This window comes from Rhipicephalus microplus, chromosome 9, assembly GCF_043290135.1.
Source record: "Rhipicephalus microplus isolate Deutch F79 chromosome 9, USDA_Rmic, whole genome shotgun sequence".
NCBI classification, from domain to species: domain Eukaryota; kingdom Metazoa; phylum Arthropoda; class Arachnida; order Ixodida; family Ixodidae; genus Rhipicephalus; species Rhipicephalus microplus.
This window is the reverse complement of record NC_134708.1, coordinates 111,780,771-111,799,872: the sequence shown is the minus strand read 5'-3', so window position 1 is coordinate 111,799,872 and position 19,102 is coordinate 111,780,771. Positions and strand designations below refer to the sequence as shown.

At 42.6% G+C, this 19,102-nt stretch overlaps 1 pseudogene; it reads left to right on the top strand.

Annotated features, from left to right (window-relative positions):
* Positions 1-239: 239 nt before the first annotated feature.
* On the top strand, positions 240-19,056 carry LOC142772328 (uncharacterized; annotated as a pseudogene).
* The last annotated feature ends 46 nt before the right edge of the window (positions 19,057-19,102 follow it).

The following is a 19,102-nucleotide window of genomic DNA, read 5'->3' as shown; positions in this document are numbered from 1 at the left end:
ACCTTCTTCGGGACACGTCAAAAGAGTGCTGACAATTCTTAAAATGGAATTGTGGTGCCAAGTAAGGCTGTTTTATGACTGGCTACGTTTTATTCATCAGTGTGAATACCCGGACCAAATTGCCGCTTATAAACTCGGGAAAATCTAGCGTCATGTAACTAGGTGAACTGAATCAAGGTGGGGGATAGGGGGGGGGGGGCAAGCTGACCCCACTAATAAGGCTTCAAGGAAAACGAAGAATGGAAATAAGTCAGGACATCGTTGTTCTCGGGGGTGCAGTGCTGCCTGAAGACATTGGAATGCTACTAGGAAAGGGACCAAAGTACGCGTGTACACCAAGGCTTTCCGCCCACGACCTGGCCGGCCTGAACAGGGATCTCTCAGCCAAGACCAACCAGGATCGAGAAAGATGCCTGCTAGACGGTATGGACTGCATCACCAAATGAACAGCCCAAGTTCCAGATAGTAGCTGTAGCAGAAGATTGAATTGAATGGTGTCATTTTTAAGAGGCAGAATTTGATGTTAGTACAAGCTGACAGGGAGGGTGGTTTTGTTCTTATGCCTCATGTTTTGTACAGTAAGAAGGTGAATAGCGCTATTGACCAAAATTTTGACCAAAATCAAAATTCACCGCGTTCTGTAGAGAAGTTGGTTTACTTACACTTGCTAGCACCCTAGCAAGAAGCAAAAGCATCAACTTGAATCTGTTTTTTTTTTCGCGAAAACACACAAAGGGGACATAATTTTCAGAACCATCATTAGGGAATGGATTTCGAGGCAGGGGAACATAAGTAAGTTCATTTTAAGCAAACTAAAGATGCTTTATACGAATGATCCCTTCCGCGCCAAGAGCTCCATTGATGTTGGTGATGTCATTCGGTCTAACCAGCAGATTTTCTTTGCTTTTTCAGTACATTTTGAAGACTTGTTCTATTCTGTTCCTCACAATACGCTTTTAGTCTCTGTCAAAAAGTGCATAGAAGATAACGGTGACGTTTCTTTTATGGAACGATGCGGGCGTGTCCAATGACAACTTTTTAGCGCTTTTAGAATTTTATCTTAACGTCACACTTATTACCTTTGACGACAAGCCCTATCTACAACGACAAGGAATCTGTATAAGAACCTGTGTCATCCCAGGTCTGTGCGATATCTTTTTAGCTGAAGTAGATAGGACATTGGATAACTTTTTAAGTGGGGGGGGGGAGGTTTTAAAGGTTTTTAGATATGTTGACGATTTCGTAATTCTTTTACAAAAACGGTTGCCCTATGCACCCCCTGATAAGGTTTTAAAATTTCAAAAGTCTGGTTGCACCTCGACAAGTGTGTGTAGCAAGAATACCTTATATGAAGTAGAGCGTATTTATTGTGAGGAATTGTTAAGCGTTTTCAAAGAGCATGGATGTGGACTTAGCTTCTTTGCAGAGGAACCCACAAAGACTTGTCTACAGTTTTTAGACCTAAAGCTACTGTAGGACAGTGAGCACTTTTGTTGGTATTACCATCCTCGTGTGAAAAAGGGGCTGTTGCCGTATGATTCTGCGCACTCTAAGATAGTTAAAAGAGGAATTGCTTCACTATGCCTAGAATGTTCGCTGACTAAGTCGTGTCGACACCACATGCGTACTATAGTACGCATGTGGTGGGATCATAAAGCCTATAGGCTTTATGATCAGATCAGCCGATTGACGGCGGCGGGCTTCCCTTCGTCGGTCATAAACACGGTCACCGACTCACTAATGCAGAAGATGAAACGTGCAACACAAATAGATGAAGCTGCTCGGGATCCTTTGGGTTCCAAGCCACAAGTGCTGCCGTACTTGCACAAGCTTCACCATATTCTTAAGAAGGTCGCTGCTCGGCAAGGTGTCGCTGTGGTCTTTAGGGTGCCAGATAAGCTAGCCAAGTTGTTTCCACGCCTTTGCAATGGCAAGAGACGCGGTTGCCGAAAAAAAAACATGACAAACCCTTCGTCAAGTGTTCCATGGGAGTTGTATACTCGATTCCTTTATCCTGTGAAAACATGTATATCGGCATAACCGAGAGATGCCTAAACTACCGGCTTAGCGAGCATGCGCTAAAAACTAAGAGAAACGAGGATAAGTACGCACACCTTCTGGCATATACCGCCGCAAGTGGGTGTGAACCATGATTCACAGACACGCAGCTTCTCGGAAGAAGTTCCAACTTATCTGCACGTTTGCTGTTGCAAGCATATATTGCAGACAAAAATAAGGACATCTGTGTAAGCGAGCCGTCTTTGGTGATACGTAAACAGGAAACATCTTTTCTCGATGCAAGGACCTAGTGCTTCTAGCTTGTGTTCTCTGTTTTTCGTATTTTTTTACCTGTTCCTTTTTTTGTGTAATGGGGCTATATTCATCGCGATTGCCTGACGCGGTTGCGCGATTGTTAAAAGCTTTTCAAATGCGCAGTTTTGTTCTTTGTTGGCTTTGCTCACTATGTTGTACGTATATAAGGTCTTTTCAATGCAAGAAACAGTCGGTAGTGAGCGCTGTAAGCTGTGTGTGTTACTCTGGTGGTTTTGTGAGTGATTGTGTGAGTGTTCGCGAAAGTCGAAGTTGCGCTAAATACCTTAGAATATGACGAGTCTTTTCTGTCAATGTGAATTGAAAGTTACGTACTTGAAAACTTGTTTTGATATGCCGAAGTTTACTGAACACTCTATCATAATGCTACGTGTGGGTCTACCTACGTAATCTATCGCTTCATTACGAGGTACAGCGCAGTGGAGAGCTACTGAAACTTCAACCATATGGCGTCGTTTACGTTTACTGACACGCTTAGTACATGAAGCTTTCTCACTAAACCCAATGAAAGTGTGACTGCCATGATGGGAATTGAGTTGAACCCGCGACCTTCGCGTCAGCAACTGAATGCAGTAACCACTGGTGCACAATGGTGCACCACGGCCCATTAAAGTGCTAGTTTAGTATACGGACTTTATGTTCTACACGTTCACTGCCTGTTCAAGGGCTATAGTTCAGTGTATGAACTGTGTTCTACACGAACACTCCTATCCCATTGTGAAGCAGCGACTCGGTGCTCGTCTACTAGGCCGAAGGTCAAGGGTAGCATTCCGGCCATGGTGGTCGGATTTTGACGGGGGCGGAGCACCAGAGGTCGGTGTATTTTAAGTTTCTGGTACACGGTAATAATATCATCTGGAGTCTCACTTTTAAAAACCACGATATAATTATGAGAGACGCCGTGGTCGAGGGCTCATGAAATATTGCCCATCTGGCGCTTGAGCGCCACTCAGTGTAGGTTAAAGAACACAATATGGCCAAATTTTTTGGAACCCTTCACTATATAGCGCCTCTCATATTATTATCGTAATTTCTGAACGTATTACTAAATGGATTATTCTATAAGCTGCAATTCGGGTATTAAGTAGCACGTTTAAACGTGAAGTATGAATATTGCACTTGTAACCCCCTTTGACTTTATGATCGTATCGTCGCCTCATTTGTCTACGCACAGCACCTACAATTGAAGCAGTGCACGGAAGGGCAACGCCGTGTTGCGTGATTAGACAAGACGGCCGAATACGTTCCCGCTCTCCGCGGATATTCGATCCCACACGGCCTCGGGGGATAGCATGGCACGAGGATTGCGTCTTGTCGACGTCTCATCAAGCGAAACGGACGTGGCTGCCGAGAAGATCCAATTTCTCGTTGAGGCGGTTACATGTGCTATATAAAATGTGGATGGGCCACAAAAAAGGACTCGTACATTTTTTTCTCTGCTTATCACGTATTGTAGCTTTTACTATTGAGTTGTAGCTCAACGAAGACTCTGGGATTTGATATAGGGGTAACGTTCAACCCATTCTTCCTAGCCACTTTCGTTCTATACTTGGCCTTGTTACGAGCGCCCTAAGGAAAAGCTGCCGACACGTGCCAGAAATATCGCATTGTTCATTCACTGTACTTCGATGTTCCCATATTCGTGGGACGAAAGTTCCATGGACCTTCATTAGGCTTCGTTTTGTGAGGACGTGCCCCACCACGGTGGTCTAGTGGCTAGGGTATTCGGCTGTTGACTCGCAAATCGCAGGATTGAACTCCGGTTGTGGCGGCTGCACTTTCGATGGAGGCGAAAATGCTGTAGGCCCATGTGCTCAGATTTGGGTGCACGTAAAAGAGCCCCAGGAGGTTGAATTTCCCAGAACTCTTCCTTCACTATAGCATCTCTCATAATCATATGGTGGTTCACGGACGCTATACCCCACATATTATTCAATCGTTCTGTAAGGATGCGCGCAGCATGGCGCTCCTGTTTTTTCGCGGTGTGATATCGCGGATTTCTCTAAAAGAATTGGAGAAAGACAGCATGGAAGAATGCATTAACATGATATTCACAGAAAAAAAATGAAGCGCTGATTGAGAATTAGCTATAAGTTTAATTTGCAGTACAGAAAAGAAAAAATGTGGGAGAAATAAATGACCGACGATAACGACATCGCCTAATGCCTATTCTGAGCGCCACTTTGGGATGAAGCAAATTCAGCTCCCTCCGAAAGTTTTGAATTTACGCAGTGTATTGACTCCACCACAAATCATAAGTATTTTGAAGTGGCGCCCGCACCTAATATACCACTATTCATCTTGATGTGGACAAGGGACGTCACCGGGTACACATCTGTAAAGTACCGTGAGCACTTTGCTGATGTTGCATGTGGCTGACGATGAAGGATTATGGCTGAGCACTCTGCAGCTAGACGGAAACGTTATCCCAGGCACTCGTCACGCAATCAACATTGCGTGACAATTGCTTGCTTTTTACTCTTCTGCTAAATTATACTACACAGGTTTTTGCGTTGCCTTGCCAAACGTGACGCCTTGCACAGTCTTTTTTGCGAATGAGTTCCAAGCACTTGCTTTACTGTGTGGTAGAATACTCGAGTGTCAAGCACAGGGCCCTGGTTCATACTTTAATATATGGACAGCGACAGTGATGACAACGGTGACGTTGACGCCGCTCAATGCACAAACGGGCGTGCGCCTACGAGCAGCGCTCTAAAATCTGCTTTTAGGTATCTTAACAAAGCTCTCTTCCTCCATTGTCCGTCTAAAACATTTGGACGGAAAGCAAACTTTCCTAAATACTGACAAACAACCCTTCAAATTTCTTCAATATGAGTCAAAGGAAAAGTTTTTTTTTCTTTTCAGTCAGCTGTATTGATCACCATCATTCTAACGAAACCATTTTTCGCTCAACGTGATTCTGCAATGCCTCCGGGATTAAAATCATTTGAAGCTCTCTGCACCTCTCGCAGTTTTAGAGGGTCTCCATGATCGGCGCAGCTTTTAATCAGTGACGACTTCACGTACTGACGTCTTACAACGTTACCCTATGTCACGTCATGTTCAGATCATAATGACGACAGGATATTTTGTGATTTGTGATATCATTGTGAACTCTTAAGCTTATGTCATGAAGTGACGATTTTTCGCATTACTCTAGTTTACCAGGATGACGCCACTGACATTAACGCCACATGCGTCGACGGTTCATTTTACTGGCACAAATACTTTACCGAATGTCTGTTACTGAAATCGTTTTGCTGAAGAAATAATAAGGAAGAAACCCACATAGACCCACAAACATATTCAGAATGATTCAACTGACACAGCTGCACTTTTTAGTAAGGTAACATTTATATTTGTCTTATTTCCCCATGTATTTCTGTCTTGATGGTTTGCTTCATTTTATATATGAGTGATTTGTAGTCGTAAGTAGTGTTCTACTAGCACGCTTCAAGATAGGAGTGTGGTTGCGCATATTATGCGTACCTTCAATTCGTCCTTGTGGCTAAATACGTTATATTGTATGGTTCAGTACCTTTTGTTTGTTTCTAATTCCTGGCAATTCTTTCTTCAATGTGTTTATGGTGGCCTGCGGTGCTGACTGCATTTGAAACAAAGGCCATTCTTCCGCATTCAACCTGTTTCCTTTTGCCTTATTTCTTGTTCGTGTGTGAAAAAAGGCAGTAAGAAATAAATCAATGAGTTTTTATATTTAGTAAGGCATCTGGGGCTTTTTAATAGGAAAAAACAAGGTCCTTTAAACGTCCCGGAACGTGTGCGGAACCCTTCTGTTGAGGACCCAATCGGCCTTGAACACCCTGAACGTTCTTACGACCAGATCCAAATTGTGCGACGGGATGGCTGCTACAACCTAGGGCTAGCCACTGTTGTGTGAAAGGACGTGAAATTGCAGCAGCAATATGGAAGTATTCATTACCCGATAATATGAGAGGGCATGGGCGTTTAACGCATTTTTTGATACCACTCGCGCCCCTTTGTCGTTGTTGATTTAATAACGAATACCATAAATATTATCTGATTTATAAAAGGAGTTTCCGAAATTTACTCATGGCTCTCGCGACTGTAGAGACTTACTGCAACCTTCTGGCAAACCAGCAGAAGCGTATGAAAAGTTCAATAAACTACGCAGATTATTTATGGGTATTTGTGTAATGCAAAGTGATCCTTGAATACTTCAGGGGTTGTTTTGTTTGAAATATGATAAGTTTCACTTCCTATAATCAATATTCTCACCTTTAAAACTACTTCGTATTGCATATCATGCGTTAATGTGACAGTTATTTCGTCTACAGGATATAAATTTGAAAAAAAAATATATTTTGACATGAAGAATCTTTTGTCGCACTGCAGGTTAAATACATGACAACGTTAAATCATGTTTTTTGTGCTCTTATTCACAATTTCGTCTGTTTGACGTTTTTTGTATTCATGGCAATACTAACTACACCAACATTTTAAGAAATTTTAACGGTTTACCAACGCGCCATTGCTGTCGGGGCTGTCCGCGTCACGCCGCGAAAGGCGCTGCCTTAAAATCAATGGCCGTGCACTTAGGACATTCCGCAAAAGAAAAAAAAACACGCACACAATTCACAGCGTATCCACGGTGTGAATGATGATGAGTGGGGCGAAACTGCCATTCGTCTATTCGTTCGCCTGCCTGCCTGCCTGCCCGTCTGCCCGCCTGCCTGCCTGCCCGTCTGCCTGCCTGTCTGCCTGTCTGTCTGCCTGCCTGCCTGCCTGCCTGCCTGTCTGTCTGTCCGCCCGTCCGTCCGTCCGTCCGTCCGTCCGTCTGTCCGCCCGTCTGTCCGCCCGTCTGTCTGTCTGTCTGTGGATATGCTGGGCTTACTACGCCACCGGAAAGACACAGGATTGGCCTAGACCATAAGGAGCTTCGCCCTTAAAGAAAGGAACAGAAAATTGATAAAGATATGCCACTGTCACCACTGTCTAAAACCAGAAAGAAATAAGAGCACTGTGATTTTTTTGTGACCACTGCAAAGGGCAGCATTAATTTATGTCCATCTATTGTACCGAATAATGTGTCATCATTACGGTTCTTGAAAAGAAATTGTAGGCGTTAGCTTCAGCCTCGTCAGGTGAAAGGCACAAGTCTAAAAGTTGGTACGGTCAACCACAACGTTTATTGACCTCAGAAAGAGGAAACTTGTGACGCGTAAAAAAAAAGAATAACTGTGGAAGGTAAAAACAATCAATCATCGGGAAACCATTTACACTGAATTTGTTTGCCCCATGAACCTTCCTGAGCCTCGCTGTGGTAGGCACATTGCTAGTTAGAAGGCGTAGCTTTCTGGAAGCATTAACGTGGCATCTTTGAAAAAAATAACAAACGTATTGATAAATTTTCGCGCTGAACGCGCTGCTAAAAACCGGAAGCTTTTCGTATACTTTGGCGTCTGAACACCTCAGTTCGATAACATCTTCGAGAGAGGAAACGCTTATTCCCGGAAACATTAAAACGAACAGAAAGCGAAAAAAAGTGAGAAGCCTATGAAGATTAATTTTGTTCACCCCTAAATACTTTCTTTTCAAAGGTTCTACTCTCGGCGTTAGCACTTCAAACGCTCTGTTGATGGAGGGCTGAGGTGAGCGCAGGAGTGCACGATGATTGGTCAATGAAGGAAAAGCATGTAAGACTGTAATCTAAGCTTAAAAATTTTGAATTATGGGCCGTGAGTTAGACACAAAATTTTCCTGAGTATACGAAAGATTATTTTTTACCTCATGTATTCAAGAACTTTTGCAACTAAAAAGAAATCGGCTACCCTTACACAATTCCAAAATTACCAAAATTACTAAAATCACCACAACCACCACGAGAAGGCACTTACTTGGTAAGCAATAAAAGGCACAAACGTGGAGTGGGTCCGGCAGCGGCATGATGTGCAGTCGCTACAGTGTCTTCTGCTTCATTTTACAGATTGTCGCCAGTCTGGGAAACCACTATCTCCACTTGCATGCCCCTTCCAAAAGCCACCTTTGCAACGCGCCCTTCAAACGGCATGACGAAGCCTTCAATAACAGCACGTGCGCCAAATCATCGACTCTCTGGGACGTGCCCGCTGCCACGTGGTGCTCGCCCGTCGGCTGGTCCATGATCAACTGGCCAAATTGCACACGGCGTGGGACGGCAGCAACACCTACCTGGAGGCAAACGGACGTAAAAGCATCGTCGCCGACGCTCCCCTGCAGTGGGTCCGGCAGCGGCATGATGTGCAGTCGCTACAGTGTCTTCTGCTTCATTTTGCAGGTAGGGAATCCGTACCGGTATAAATGCCATAGAAGCGACAACCGTTTTTTGCTGCTTCTGCCGGACCCTACCTGCGCATGGCTTTTGAGTGTTGTCACTAGTGTAAAAATTGTCTTGAGATTTCTGTTACTTTTGTCTGGTGACGTCGAGACCAATCCCGGCCCCGCATCCAAAACTGAACAAATGTTATTAGAATTGCTAGCTGGGCAAACACGTATTAGCGAAGATATATTAGCACTCACCACAAGGGTTGCAGCGTTCGAAGCCGGTCTAACAAAGTTGGAGTCTAGTGTCACTGATAATAACGATCTTGTGAAACGTGTGCCGGAAATGGAGATTAAAATGAGCGATCTAACTAAAGCAGCGCACACACTTGATCGCAAAAACGACGACTTGGAAAATCGATCACGATGAAATAACCTTATAATACATGGATTGCTGGAACCACATGCTGAGAAACCCGAGCAGCTACTACCATCGGTCGTGAACCTTATATCAACGAAGCTTGATATTGAATGTGACAACATCGAATGCTATCATCGCCTCGGAACACGCAGAAGCGACAGTCCAAGGCCAGTAATTCTCAAGCTACTCGATTTTCGAACCAAATCCGAGATCTTAAGCAAGGCTAGCAAATTAAAAGGAACGGATATCTTCATCAACGAAGATTTTTCAGTCAGGGTTCGACAAATCCGCAAGGAACTATGGCAACACTCTGCTGACCTAAGAAAAGTAGCCAAAAAAGTACGACTAGCAATCGTCTAGCAATCGTGTTCCCCGTAGCAATGAATGACTTTCCGGAAGCCAGCGTAAATTAGTGCTGCTGAACGTAAATGCTCGCAGTTTGGTGAATAAGACTGTAGATTTTAATGGCTCATCCAAACTTACGCCCCATCACTAATTTGTGTTACTGAGACATGGTTAAATAATACTATTTCTGAGGCTGAATTCCTACCCCCGGGTTTCTCGGTGCTACGTAAAGACAGAGAGGACAGCCGCGGTGGCGGTGTCGCCATCTTCTTAAAGAATAGTTTGAAGTTCTATCCATTAACCGACCTTCCCGAGTCAGAATCTTTATGGTGCAAAATCAGCGTTGGGGGGAAAATAACCGTATTAGGCGTAATATACCGGCCTCCTGGTACTGACCACGTTGTTTTTCCTGCTATTAGTGATTAGATATTGAAAAACAGGCTTCACAAATTTAAACTGATTTTATGTGGTGATTTTAATGTACCACATGTTGACTGGAATTTACTCTTACCCACTCGTCGCAATAGGGCACTCAGTGAAGCTTTAGTTGACCTTGTTGTGTCGTTTGATCTTACCTAAGTAGTCGATGTTCCTACGCGGGAAAATGCAATTTTAGACCTTGTATTCTTGAATGAGGCTGTACAGCAGAATGGATTTGAATGTGAAGCAGTGAATGGGGTATCTGACCACAAGGCAGTCCTTCTTAGCTTGAATGTTACCTGTGAACCCAAACTTCCGACGTACAAAGTACAAAACGGTTCTGGATTTTACCCACGCGGACGACAATTCAATTCTTGCAGTTCTAGCAGCGTCTTTTGATGATTTCTTGTTCAATAGCAACCAATGTCATGTGGACTTGTTAGTTGATCAGTTTTATAAGATTGTTGAACACTGCATACACACATATGTCCCACAGAAGTGCCTAAAACGAAACCCTCGGCATCCTTGGCTAAACAGAGAAATTGTTCAGCTTACTCGGCGAATAAAGCGACTTCGAAGGCATCGTAACACTCTTCTAAATAACCAGCACTTATTGAACTCTCTGAAAACAGAGCTAAGAGAAAAAATGCATGCTGCCCACAAATTCTACTATGAAAGTTCGTTAACAACCTTTATGAAAAACGACCCATCTAAATTCTGGAAAACTCTTAATCGTGCAGGCCCGACATCTTCCTTACTTATTGTGAACGAGCAGCCCTCTTCAGATTCTTTAACTATCTCGGAAGCGTTCAATGGTTATTTCAAATCAGTGTTTAGTACAGATGATGCCACCAGTCCCGCTTTTGGTCTTGAGAGTACATAGCCTGCCTTCCCAGAACTACAGATTAGTTACGCTGGAGTTGTCGATCTCCTACTGAACATCGACACAAATAAGAGTGCCGGCGCTGATAACATCCCTAACACATTTTTAAAACGTTACGCTGAATGGAATGCGAGGTATTTAACAGTCATTTTTCAGAGATCCCTTGAAACAGGAATGGTACCGCAGATTTGGAAAAATGCAAAAGTTGTTCCGGTGTTCAAATCTGGCGACAAACAAGTAATTCCAAACTATCGACCTATTTCATTAATCTGCACCTGCTGTAAAATTCTTGAACACATTATTCACAAACATGTAGTCACATATTTAACTGAAAACAACCTCCTCTCCCAAAATCAACATGGCTTTCGTACAGGATTTTCAACAGTCACGCAGTTGCTGGTGTTTACGCATGACATCGCTTCGACTTTAAACGATCGCGGTCAAGTGGACGCCATTTTTATTGACTTCTCGAAAGCGTTTGACACTGTTTGCCACAATAAACTCCTCCTCAAATTAAAAGCCTTTCTGCGCGGCACTCACGGCATTCGCTTGTTATCTTGGCTTTCAGATTACCTAAATTTAAGGCAGCAGTTTGTCGCGCTTAACAATTCGCATTCGTCATCCCTCTCTGTCACATCAGGTGTGTCGCAGGGCTCGGTCCTTGGGCCTCTTCTTTTCCTATTTTATCTCAACGATGTTGTCGAAATAACAAAAAATACAAAGGTCAAACTCCGTCTATACGCCGACGACTGTGTCCTCTATTCTTGTATTAGTACCTCCCGTGACCAAATACAGTTAAATGTTTTTTCTTCTTTCCGTACCTGGAGCTCAACGTGGCAAATGGCACTAAACCTTAACAAAACGGTAAGCATGACATTCACAAACAAGAAGGAATCTCTACGTTTTTCCTATGGCCAGAACATGAAGCATGTCAACGAATACAAGTATCTTGGCGTAACATTCTCACCGAACTTAAAATGGCATAAACATATAAACCTAATCTCCTCGAAAGCACTCCGAAAATTGGGCTTCTTGAAGCGAACGTTAAAAGATGCAACTCACGAATGCAAACTAACAGCATACAAATCCCTGATACGGCCTGTTCTTGAATACGCCTCCGTTGTCTGGTCACCTCACTGCGCATGCGACATAGCACACTTGGAAGGTGTTCAAAAAAAAGCAATAAGATTCATATATCACCTTTATGATCACAATTTTTCGCCTTCGTCACACGCTGTACGTCTATCACTCAAATCACTTGAACACAGACGTACTTGCGAGCGTATCGGCACTTTACATAAAATCGTGAACAAGATAATCACCATTGACATGCCCTTTTCCTTTGCCAACTCCGTTGCAAACACTCGCAGGTCAAACCCCATTAACATCACACCCTTCATGCCATTTCTAGATTGTTTTAAGTTTTCATTTTTTCCTTTCACAGTGGAATTGTGGAATAATCTGGATGTTTCTCTCCGAAAGTTTCCTACCAATAGTTTTTTGAATGAACTACCAAACCATGTGTTTTGTTAGTTTAGTGTGTATTCCCTGTTATGGAGCCACTCCTGCAATGTCTCGAACTGTGAGACAGCAGTATTTGTAAATAAAAAGAAAAAAAGAAAAAGGAAGTGGTTACACCGCCTCAAAACTCCTGCACAAACTGTGATTACGTCATAAATTTGGACGGAGTTCACTAAGACTTACATAGCTCCTAATCGCTAGCATATTCTCGGCTGATGGGTTCGAAAATTGAAGGCACCAAGTTCTGAGAAATTTTATTGAGCGGCAAAACACTACAAACACCCTTTAAATTTCCTAACTTCACGTCGGCGAATTCCGGTGCTAAATCTAAAATGATAATTTGACCTCAATTTTATTCTTTATAAAACACTTATGATGGTAAGATTCACAATAATATAGCTCTAATAGAACCTTTTTGTCAGTCAAAACCAACTAATTTTTTCACCTTCAGATCCTTTTAAACAAGAGGGACCTATTACGGGTTTGCTGCTACTTAAAAAATTACGTGAAAGCTCGAAGACAACATCATTCTTGCGCTGGGAATATTTTATATTGTCTTCGCCTTCTTTTACTCCTTAATGCAGTTTAAACTTGTGGCGCTAAAGAAAAAGCTGCAACCGCACCTTGTCAAAGAGGTGAGAAAGTGACTGAACGTTATACAAACCTTGAAGATATTTCAAATCTGGACTTGATGCTCGCGCAACTGGCATTTGACTCGCAGATAACCTGAGGCACTCATGTGTACAATGCTAACAACGAATTCGGCGTTTGTAGGCCCTTGTGCTCAGATTTGGGTGCACGTTAAAGAACACCAGGTGATGGAAATTTTCGGAGCATTCCGCTACGGCGTCTGTCATATTCATGTGGTAGTTTTCGGACGTTTAAACCCACTTATCGATCAATCAATCGATAAAACAATCGAATTTAGCGTTGGAAGACGACGGTGTCTGTGCGCGCTGTTGTGCAAAATATGCATACATAAAACTGCGCTGTATTCAGGTATGACCCTATTTTTATGTATTCAGGTATGACTCTATTTTTATGACCTGTTAGAATGTACGACCTATTATCGTCGTCAGCACTGTGCTCATAAAATAAATGGTGAAGTGAAGACACCATGTCGCAGAGAAGCCTGGGTAAAATATGGTTACAATACACGTTGATTTTCATTGCAGAGCTCGATGCATGAAACAGATAAGAATAACACTTTTCTTGCATGTGGTTCATGTTCGCAGATCAGCTGTACTGATAATATATTATGCAGTACTGGGTGGCAGAGCATAATGAGTGTGCCTATGCAGTCTGCTTCGTAAGCTTAGAGTGCCGTCTGTTGGCTGTCCCTTCAGATTTTTGTTTATACTAAATCATCTCCTAAACATGAGCACCACCTCTTCTAGGTAAGTATAAATCTATGTTATTATTTTCTCTGTTTATATAGACACCTAGTTTACTGTGGAATGTGCCTCTTCCTTGTTAATTTTGTATGTGCTCGTACTGTTTGCTATGTATTATTCACATCATGTGAAACCGGAACAGCGATAAACCTTCGCGACGGTATTTTTTTTATTTACAGATACTGCAGGCCCCTCTCGGGCCCATGCAGAAGTGAAAACAAAGAAATAAATTGACAGAAATTTTAAATACAGCTTGACAATACATCAGTGTTGCTTGACGTAATTTTAAAACATACAACACATATAAGGGGAGGCATAAATATGCTTAAACAATCGCGTGTAAGCATACGTTACGGTATGCATACGGTAAAAGAACACAATGATAAGGCGCGCTGACCCCTTTTTAGCATAAACAGGCATGCATATATCCAGAGAGCTGCCCAGCAGGATGAGCTCGCCTGCTATTTGTGATAACTGGACGGTGTGCTCAATCTATCGCAAACGCTCGCCGCTGTTCGGGTTTTGTTCGATGTGGATATTACATATATTCGCTTTTTTGTGTGCGATCTGTACTCGTACGACCCACTCTCTCAGGGACGCGAGAAGGGGCTGCAATGTTGCGAAATGAACGAAATAATTCTAAAAGCTGAACGCTCATACAATATAAAAAATTATTAAAACGAACATCCGCTTTTAGGTCAGCAAAATAACATTGTTTATTTACCACAGCAACACTTGCTTTTCGCTCTTTTAACATACGTTAATATGTATCCCCTGCTATATGATTTCTAAGGCCTGCTTTTTCTTTTGCCGACGACGCAAAAGTGCCTTTGAGACGCCATTGGTTATCTGTGTTCTATCAATGCCCACAGCAGCGACCATCATCGGGCCACCGGTCAGCCTCGGTCGCATCCGTTCACGACGAGTTTTGCTTAGTTGGCCAAACCCATTTCTTTTCCATTTCTCCCATTCTCTTTCAGAACCCACAACTAAGACTTACTAGGTGTCCATCAGCGCCACGTTGTGGGGGAGGGTCATATGAATACTGCAGTTTCAGTAAAGTAGCCTAATGAGAGCTTGAACGCAAGAGTCGGAAAAGCGGCAGGTCACTCATTATTACAATGATATCAGAAGCGGAAGTTTCATTGCTGAGCTTGCCAAGAACTAAATGTATCAGCAAGCTTATTTCCTCTTTTTCGGTCTATTTCGTATCGCTGATTTATTTATTTATTTATTTATTTATTTATTTATCTATCTATTTATTTATATACAGATATTGTCGATCCTCTTCAGGACCAAGACAGGAGTGATAAAAATACATCAACATATAGCAAGCAGTAAACGGAACAATGGAATAGAGCGATACAGTGATATACACCCTATTGTTGAAAATATTCGGACACAAGTGCAGAAAACTGATCACGAGTCCCTGCGTTTGCAATGTCTGCAGGGAGACAATTCCAGTCACGTGCTCTCGAAAAGAAGAATGAGTATTAGTAGTAATATTTGTGAAATCTATTTTTCTTAACGTGCCCACTATGTTTGCTCCACACTATACTGGTCTTAGATTCATTTATGTAGCGAGACTGATCAACAAGTAGCAGCTCCATATTGTGTAAATAGAAAAAGCTAAGTCATTTCTCCTTCCTCCTGGCGTTAGGTAGGGGCAGGTTTGCTGTCCCGTATAGTGGTGTTACCGCATCTTACGGACGGTATAGGAAATAAATGAACCACAATGCACGTTTTGAACTTGTTCTCATTTTGACTCTGAATCTTTCAAATACGCATCCCACACTTCACATGCATATTTCAATATTGGGTGCACGAACACTTTGTAAGCAGTCAATTTCGTGGCGGCATAAGGCAGTTTTAGGACACGTCGAATGTAACCTAATCTCTGGTTGACTTTCCCTACTGCTTTTTTTATGTGTGGTGTCCAACTAAGGTCAGATGTTAATAAAAATCTTATATATTTGCACTCTGTTATGCGATGAAATGGTTCTCCTTGTATGGTGTATGTGAATGACAGAGGTTAATGTGTGTGTGTGATGGTTATACATACTGTCGTTGCTGGGTTAATAGACATCTGCCACATGTCGCACCGTTGTTGAACTTTTCCTAAGACGTTATTCCAACTGATGTGAAAGAGGTCAGAAATTTTTCATTGGCCATGAAGCATGCACTTCATGAGAACTTTTTAAGTAATGCGACTGTATAGTCTTTTAGTGTTAATAATATTATTAAAATTATTATTACTCTAAGTGCTATTATTATTCTGTGCTATAAGTAGCTATGTTCTGCGCCGTGTTTCTTTGTATAATTCAATCATGTGTTTTTGTTTTTTTTTCTATTTTTAAACATTCTATAGAGTTTGATGTCCTTTGTCGCTGCGTAATCACTTGCGCAAGTATGCAGGTATGTCACACAATTGGTCCCTCTACTAGCCAGTTAGTCTATGGTACCAAACAAGTGTTTGCGAAGTTTTTTGTTACATGGATGTGAAGTTACAATTAAAAAAATAAGAGTATCTGGTCACTAGTAGATATAACTCTGTTTATATGACACAGTAATCTGTGAATAACCTTGCTGTAACTGTGGCCGATTCTTTGATTAGGTTGTTATGTATACCAGGAACAACACAAGCCCAAAAACTGAATCTTGAGGCACCCGTGATCTGAAATCACAGACCCGGGACTTATTTTTATCAATACTGACAAACTGTCGGCGATCAGTAAGAAAGTCTTTCACCCATTTGACTACATATGTATTTCCTAAAATCGCCTTTGATTGAATTAACAGTTTTCTAGCATTAACCTTATCGAAGGCCTTCTTGAAGTCGAGAAAGATCAGATCTATTTGTTCCTTGCCATCAATAACTTAACTAAAATTGTGAACACTTTCCAATAATTATATAACAGGTGAAAAACCCTCGCGAAACCCATGTTGATAGTTAATAAGAATTTCGTTCTGTGACGAAAACAGCCAAACGTACTTAGAAACAATAGGTTCTAACATCTTACAGCAGCCTGAAGCTATCGCGATGGGTGTATAGGGGCGTACGGCTCAAGCTTCGCCGCGCGCGTGCAGCGCCGTTTCCTCCCCTGGCGGCCTTTGCTCCAATTCATTGCCGCACACGGGGCGCGCTCGTCCGCAGATTCGCTTGGAGTACGCTGCTTGCTGCTTCGCCGTAATGAAAACTAGCGCGCCTAAGAGGAAAAGACCAGGCTCTAAATATTGTTTTGTAGTTGGATGCCACAACACCGTCGCAAAAACGAAGGGAAAAGAGCCCATCGTCAGGTTCTATTTGTTTCCCGGCAAGTGGTACCAGACAGACCACCGAGAAGCCTGGATTAGGGCTGTGCGGCGAAAAGAGTGAGTGACCGTTTGGTGAGTGACCGAAAAGAGTGAGATCCTGTGTGCTGCAAGGGTCCTTTGCAGCTCATGCTGTCTGCAACCGATGGAACCCATGGGTCCACACAAGCCATTCACGTTGCTCAAGCACACAAGATGATTTTTTTTGCACTTAAAGCAACATACTTTCAACTCCTTCGATGGAGTAACTAAAAAAATAAATCTACATATAAATTGTGCACCTGTTAAAACTATAAATTTGTACGCACTTAACTTACCTTTCACCCCTCTAACCTCCGGAACGGAGCTGCACTCATCCCAAGCATTTGAATTTGTATCCGCAGTTGGTTCTGAAGTACTACTGCCCAACGAACCAGATTTGTCGTTAGAATTAGTATAAAATTTTGGCCTGCAAGTTCTACTTTTTAAAATACAGCCATGTTACCGAGGGCTGCACTGAGAGCAGTTGGTTAAATGCTGCAGATAATCCTTGTTGAGTGGGTTATAGTAACTTCTGTCATTGAGTACAGCTGCACAAACTATCCGTTGGTGAAGACGCTGTTGCCATATCTTGCTTATGGAAGCAGGGTGCTCGAATGAGCTATTCCCGTAACTTTAGCTTTGCATGCAAGGTCAATATCCGCGCAGTGGGCAAGCTGAATGATGTCAACTGTTTTTTGACATGTTCATTGACAACTGTGCTATAACCATTTTTATATTAAGTCAATACGTAATAACAAACATTACACATTGCCCATTCTTTTGGTGACATTCGACGAATACAAAGGCGAAGCTGATGAAACTAAACACAAAAATGAAGCCTCGTAGCAGACATTTATTGGAAAGTATTATTTCCTTTCTTGAATATTTATGAATGTTCGATTTTAATCTAGGTCACCCATCCTGAAAAGACATGGGCAAGGAGGTGCGGCTTCCTCGGATACGAGTCCGTGAAATCATCTGAGCAAGCACTTCAGGACCTTTGCAGTGTTACAGTGACAGTCTTCAGCATGCTGCTCAACTTTCTGCCCGAGGTACCGGTCATCAGATGTGACAAAAGAGGACAGATTGGTTCTGTTTTTGATGAAACTTAAGTTAGGTGTAAGCTTAACGGCACTGGGGCCATTTTCGGCATAAGTAAATCCACTGCCTCACGGGTGTTCAGGGTTACACTAGATTGCCTGAGCGTAAAGCTGAGGAAGTGGGTGTTTGCTCCCCCGCGGTGTGCTATCAAGGACTCTCTCCCAGAATGGTTTGTTCAGCATTACCCTAAGTGCACGTTCATCATTGACTGCACTGAAATCCGGACAGAAACGCCTATGGATCCAGAGGCTCAACATTACCTCCACTCACACTACAAGCGATCGTACACTTTGAAGTTCTTTATAGCAATCTTCCCCAATGGCATGGTGTCATTCATTTCAAAAGCTTATTCCGGGAGACATTCAGATTGTTTCATTAGTGGAGATTTGGGATTTCTGTCGCTTATCGAACCGGATGATTTGGTGCTCTGCGATAAGGAGTTTCCTGCGATAAAAACCACCATGGCAGACGAGGGCGCTGTCTTAGTGATGCCGCCTTTCAATGTCGGGGGAGGGCATCTTTCCAGGGCAGACATGGAGACTACCTTAACCATCGCCCAGGTGCGCATTCATGTGGAGAGACCCATTCAGAGGTTGAAACTGCACAATGTGTTGACAAAGCGTGTGCCACTGTCTTTATTTCCACAGATGGAGAAAGTCGTACAGGTTTGCAGTGCTCTGGTGAACATGCAGAGCCCAATTAAAAAGCTGTAAAGAATGCAAAGAAGGTGTTTGCGAAACACTTCAATGTACGCAACGGAACAACAGTATAGAGCATCTCGCAACATCAGTGTTGGCAAATGTGTTATGCCATCGTTGATCATCATTCTTTAAAATTTCAAATTCGAAAAAAGTTCGGTTCGCAACCAGTCACTCAAGCTGAAAATGTCTAAAGCACGACACGCAGTTTTTCAACATTCGTGAAATGTGTGGACAATATTTAGTTAACACTTTGGTATGAGCAGTCTGGAAAACAATCACAAATACAAATAAAGCTTTGTAGAGCGCCCTTATTCTGAAAAGAAATGTCCTGTTCTTTAGTCTGTAAAACATTCCAGCAGTAACGACTGCTCCT